Source organism: Myotis davidii, unplaced genomic scaffold, assembly GCF_000327345.1.
Source record: "Myotis davidii unplaced genomic scaffold, ASM32734v1 scaffold46, whole genome shotgun sequence".
Lineage (NCBI taxonomy): Eukaryota > Metazoa > Chordata > Mammalia > Chiroptera > Vespertilionidae > Myotis > Myotis davidii.
This window is the reverse complement of record NW_006383006.1, coordinates 2,783,421-2,789,838: the sequence shown is the minus strand read 5'-3', so window position 1 is coordinate 2,789,838 and position 6,418 is coordinate 2,783,421. Positions and strand designations below refer to the sequence as shown.

Here is a 6,418-nt window from a genome sequence, read left to right as displayed (position 1 = left end):
CTGACGCGGGGGTAGCGAGCTGGGCCTGGGCTGGGGAACCGAGGGCCGGCCCGGAATGGCTGGGCATTGGGGAAGGGAGAGAGAGACCCCCATCGGCCTAAAGTTGAGATTTGAGCGAGAGTTTCTGGGGAGCTGGATATGAAAGCGGGGGAGGCATTTTCTCCCATTTCACTCTTGCACTCTTTTAAATTTTGAAAGCTAGACCAACTACATAACGTTTTGGGGTTTGTTTTTGTTTTTGTTTTGGTGTGTGTGTGTGTGTGTGCGCTTTGTTTTGTTTTACGTAGCGTTTAACATACAACAAGAGTTCAGCCAGTTTGTTGAATGAAAAAAATGAATGTGTTTCTGTCAAGACTCCTTTCTCAGGAAATTCAGCACTAGGAGAATTTGGCAGGAGGCCTTCGTGTAACCAGGAATGTATGAGGAGGAGAGGCTATGTACTATATGCATTATCTAATTCAATCTTAACCACCCACCTTCACATCACAGATTAACTCCCTGTGTCACGCAGCTAGTAATCAGCAAGCGTGGTCTTGAACCCAGGTCTGTCTGGCTCCAGTGTCTCAACTACTCCTTCCTGTTCCTGCTTCCAGTAATGTTATCTCACCCTCTCAGTAAGTTAGTAACTAGGTATTGTTAGCTCCAGGTGACAAGTGAGCAAACTGAAGCTCAGAATTTCATGGTGGCTAGTCCTGGTATTAGCGAAATTTGTATATATAGCTTTGTTTGATGACAGTCATACCTATTCCTGTGAGAACTGGCAGTATAGCTGGGGAGGAGCACAAAAGTAAACATTCTTAGTCTATAAAACCTATAAATCAAAGCAGTTCCTCTTGTTACTATTTATTTTCCCTTGTAAAACTAGCACAATGCCAGGCATATATAGGAGGAAAATGTACTGGAGTATTTGTGGGTGCTTTATGACCTGAAGTAAAAAGATAAGCAGTATAGGAAAGATAGCTGCCTTCCTTTCTTATTAAAAAAAAGTCTTAATCAGATATTTTCCTCTTTAAGGTCTCAGCTTTAAAGTCATCTCCTCAGAAAAACTTTTTCTGACCATCTCTTTGACTATCCTCCCTATGCCATTCTTCTCTATCCAAGCAATTTGTTTATTTCCCTTATAGGACTTTCCAGTCTTTCTCTCTCATAGATTGCCTATGAGGGCAAAGACCACTATGATCTTCAGAGATGTACCAGGAGTATCTAGCACAGTTTCTGCCTCAGAGTAGGTGTTCAGATATTGTGCAAGAAAAGGCCACCAAAACCAGTAATTGCATACTTTCTACAGAACAATGATTTTCACATTTGAATAAAGGGAAAAATAATCCGAAATGCCCACAATGGATGAAAATCATCTTATTGTAATATTGAGATATATACATGCTAAACTAAATACAAACTCAAGCATATTGTTCTTATAAGTACCGCGCGCTAACCGATTGCGCCACTGGAGCTCCAAGCATATTGTTCTTATAACCAAACTAGAGGCCCGGTGTGCGAAATTTGTGTGTGTGTGTGTGTGTGTGTGTGTGTGTGTGTGTCCCTCAGCTGACCTGCACCCTTTCCAATCCGGGATGTCCTACTGATGGCTTAGGCCCACTCCCTATGGTTCTCTGCTCTCTGTGGGAGCTGCCTGTGGGCTGGGCTTGCCTGCTTCCGAGTCGCCACGGGGACAGCCAAGCAGGCTGTTCTGGGAGCTGCCCTCCAGCGGGGCTTGCCTGCTCCCTGGACGCCGCAGCTCTTACCTGCTCCCCGGTTGCCCCATTGATGGCCAAGCAGGCCGAGCTGTGCTGGGAGCTGCCTCCTCCCTGCTGTCAGTCTCCACTGAAGCGATGAGGTTAATTTGCATACTCACTCCTGATTGGCTGGTGGGCATGGTGAAGGTATGGTCAATTTGCATCTTTCTCTTATTAGTGTAGATATTTTTTACAAAATAAACAGAACTAACAAATTGATCATTGAAATTAACATTGGTATTATTGAGATTTTGGAGTGTATAATTCTTTGTTGTGGGGGCTGTCCTTTGCATTGTGGCATATTTAGCAGCATACATGGTCTCTGCTCACTAGAGGCCAGTAATACCCACTGAGTTATGACAACTAAACATAGCTCCAGCCATTACCAAATGTCCCTTAGGAGGCAAAAGTGCCCCTCATTGGGAACCACTGATGTAATGTGACATATACTATTGTTTTGCTGAAACCAAATTGCCAACATTGAGTTTGAATAACTTTGCTACAGATATGGCTATGTAATGTAGAGAATGTCTGTTCATATTACTGGGTTGTACCAAATGATATCAATAACTGTTTTGGTATTGTTTGCTATTTTAGAATACTAGACCTTCATCTTTTCTAAAACTGTGCCAAAAATCACTGTTCAAAATGCCAGTTTTATGGGAGTATCACTTGATAACTAGGGGGAACTGTCCTAATAATAATAATAATAATAATAATTGTTTAAATTTATTGAGTACTTGCTGTGTGCTTGGTACATGTTATTTACATGTAATAATTTTACTTCTGGGTATATACCCAAAAGAAATGAAAGCAGGGACTTGAACAGATATTTGTACACCCATGTTGATAGCAGTACTGTATTATTCAGAATAGCCTAAAGGTAGAAGCAACTCAGGTGTCCATGAACAGATAAACAAAATGTAGTGTGTGTGTATGTGTGTGTGTGTGTGTGTGTGTGTGTGTGTGTGTATAAATTCTGACACATGCTACTGTATGGATGAAACTTGGAGACACTATTAAGTGAAATAAGTCAGTCACAAAGCACAAATATCATATGATTCCACTTATTAGAGGTACTTAGAGTAGTCAAATTCATAGAGACAGGAAATAGAAGGGTGGTTGCCTGGGGCTGTGGGAAGGGAGAATGAGGAGTCTTTGTACATGGGTACAGAGTATCAGTTTAGGAAAATGAAAATGTTCTGGAGATGGATGGATGGTGGTGATGGTTGCACAACAATGTGAATGCACTTAATGCCAAGAACTGCCCACTTAAAAATGGCTAAAATTGTCACTCTTGTGTATATTTTGCCTCAATTTATTTTGAAAATGTTGGTTGAATGAATACGTTCTCCCACTACTTTTTTCTACTTGAACTGCTGTGTAACCTTATATAGCGTACTAGGCTATCATTTAAATTAAAAATGAAAATATGTATATTAAATGTATATGCCCAGTTACAAAGTTGCTTTTGCAGGTTACAGTATGCTACATTTATTTACATTTTTATTGAAATGAAAACATGATTTAAATTGCATAGAGAATTTCTAAATCCTAAGAATGTGTTTGAGAAACCCCTGGAGTTTGCTAAACACTTTGCCAAAGACAACTTTGTTGCAACCAAGTAAAAAACTCCTATCTTTAAAGACCATGCCTTTACATGTAATAGGGGAGGTTGACTTATTTTTAATGTACACCATTTTGTATTCTTTTTTGAATTCATGTTTGAATTCTTTACCATGTGTTATCACTTATTCAAGTAAAGAATTTATTAGGTTGGGGTGGGAAATAGCACCTTTGTAGTGGTTTGGAAATACTTTTGTTATCCAGAACTTAACCAATCTTAAATGGGCATCTTGAGAAAGGAAACACTAAATAATATGGAGCATTTGAAGCACCTCAAAGACTGGCATGCAGTGAATCACAAGCATCAGTGTTTTCAGTGCTTCCTTCCTCTCCCCCAGGTGTCACAGGACTTCCCATTTCTCCATCCCAGTGAAACAAGTGTCCTAAATCGACTCTGCCGCCTGGGCACAGACTATATTCGCTTCACCGAGTTCATTGAACAGTACACAGGCCATGTGCAGCAACAGGTAGGTTGCTGTTCTCAGGGAATGTACAACTCCAGAGGGCGGGAGCTATGTTAAGCTTTCAGTGAATCCACTGGTAATTCATGTGAAATAAGTCATAAGAAGTTATGAATTTCTCATCACTGCAATTACTCAGGTGAAGGCCAGGGACTACACCTTACACAAGGGGAAAATATACACAGGGATTAATTAGGCAGATTGGTGTAAGAGCACATACGTTTTGCCTGAGTTTTAGAAGACCTGAATCAAATTTTGAGCTGGACTAGAGTTCCAATTCCAGAGGTGAAAACATGAAGTATTATTTCAAATTCCCTTGACATTCTGCTTCTCACTATCTTAGTCATGTTGAGGCAAGCAACTAAAATCCTTGAGCTTCATTTTTTAAATTTGTAAATAAGAGTTAAACCAAAGAAGGTGCTTGGCACATAGTAAGTACTTAATAAATATTACCCATTATTATGAATTAATTGAAAATCAGTACAATGTAGAGGTCAGGTTTTGTGCCCCACACCATCATTCACTGGCCATAGAGTGCTCAGCAGTAACCTAATGCTCAGTAACTAAGGCCCTGTTTCCTTATCTATGAAATGGGGGTAATAGATAGTAAGTATCTCATAGGGTTGTGAAGATTAAACAAGGTAATTCATGGGAAATACCTGGTATGTAGTAGGCACTCAAATTTTTTGAAAGAGATATTTTAAAGTTCTCTTTATTTTTAACAATCTGTAATTCTTGTCAATGGTAAGTAAAAAGACTGCCGAATCGCCTGACTGGTATGGCTCAGTGGTTGAGCATGGACCTATAAACCAGGAGTTCATGGTTTGATTCCCGGTCAGGACACAGGCTCAAGTTGTGGGTTCAGTCCCAGTAGGGGGCATGCAGGAGGCAGACAATCAGTGATTCTCATCGTTGATGTTTTTTATCTCTCCCTCTTCCTTTCTGAAAATATATATTGTGTGACTGATTCAGTGATGACTATTTTCCAGTTGAAAGAATGATTCTGGTTGAGGGGAAAGGTGGGGACTTCTACAAAGGAAGTAGAAGGATGCTTTTCTGAAATAACATAGTCAATACCCTCTGGCCTCTATTATATAAATTGGGTGTCAGGCCTTTGGTGTGTCAACTGATGGTCATTGGCACCAATTCAGTGCCAAAAAGAATCCCCAATTTGGGGTGTGGTGAAAAAGGAAACTTTATTCAGTGCCATCAGCTCAATTGTGATATAGCACAGCTGTGAGAGCCACACAGCTATAGAACAGCCCTGGGGCCTAGCCCCTCTGTGGCTAGACAGCTCTGCTACTCAGTGGTCATTGCTCTGGTCGGTTCTTCTCTACTCTGCCAAGACATCTTTGGTGTCTTCAGTCTTCATGGAAGGGGAAAGTGCGGCCCTAGGTCTGGCTCAGTGGATAAAGCATTGGCCTGCAGACCAAACAGTCCAGGCTTTGATTCCAGTTGAGGGCAGGTACTTTGGTTGTGGGCTCCTCCCTGGCTCAGGCCTTGGTCAGGACTCATGCAGGAGGCAATCAATTGATGTCTTTCTCTCATATCGATGTTTTTCTCTGTCCTCCACTCTCCCTAAAAAAGAAAATCAATGAAAAAATACCCTCGGGTGAGGATTAACAAAACAAACAAAAAGAAGAAGAAGAAGAAAAAAAAGAAAGAGAAAGTGTGCTCACCCTGGCTGTGTAGCTCAGTTGCTTAGAGTGTCGTCCTGATACACCAGGGTCGTGAGTTCGATTCCGGGGTCAGGGCACATATAAGAATCAACCAATACCCGGGGAGACCTCGAACACCACCTGGGACCCTACAGCCACACCGGCCAGGGACCAGCTGCCACAGCTGCGAACCCACGAACACGGAGACTCCAGCCTTCCTGGCCATGGGCTTCTTGTCCAGGGGGAGACAAAATGGTGGCCGAATAGATGGATGGGTCTGGTTCCTTCTCATGGAGCAGATAGGAGAAACAGCTGAATCTAATAACATCCACCTGGAATTGGCAAAGTAAACACAGCTGGAGAGGCATTCTGTGGACAGAAAGGTCAGAGCTAGCTGGGAAACTGGTGGGATCAGGGACCTGGGCTGGAGGGAGAAACGTGCGCAGCCTGAACTACACTGAACCAACACCGTGTCCCTTAGGGACAAGGCTAGCGCTGGACCGTGGAACAGTGTACACAGGGCTGCTGGCAGTGGAGGACTCTATTACAGTATCCTCTATTGGCTACTCATATCTAATTTCCTCTCCCCTGCTCCAAGTTCATGCACCCTTCTCTTTTCTCTTTCTTTGCTAGCCAATTTTTTTTCTTGTTGTTACTTGTTTGATAGTTTGTTAGTTTGTTGTTTTTGTTTTTGTTTTTTATTTTATGCTTTTGTTTTTCCTCTCCTCACTTGTTCTCTTCTACTTATAGCTTAGTTAGTTTCACTCACCAAACTCAGGTCTATCTGCTGCCTACTCTATTCTCCATTTTCAAAAATAAGTGAATATATAGATAGATAGATTAAAGAAGGGGAAATTTTTTATATAAATTTATATATATATATATTTTAAACATATTTTTAATTACTATTATTTAATTATTGTTTATTATTTTTTTA

The 6,418-nt window shown here is 41.2% G+C and overlaps 1 protein-coding gene across 1 annotated transcript in view; it reads left to right on the top strand.

Moving 5' to 3' along the window:
* Positions 1-1,124: 1,124 nt before the first annotated feature.
* Positions 1,125-6,418, top strand: part of TUBGCP4 (tubulin gamma complex associated protein 4) — a 41,424-nt gene continuing 36,130 nt past the window's right edge. The window contains exons 1-2 of the mRNA XM_006778144.2: positions 1,125-1,225; positions 3,701-3,829. The gene's annotated coding sequence lies outside the window, so the exon portion shown is untranslated. The remainder of the gene's footprint in view (positions 1,226-3,700; positions 3,830-6,418) is intronic.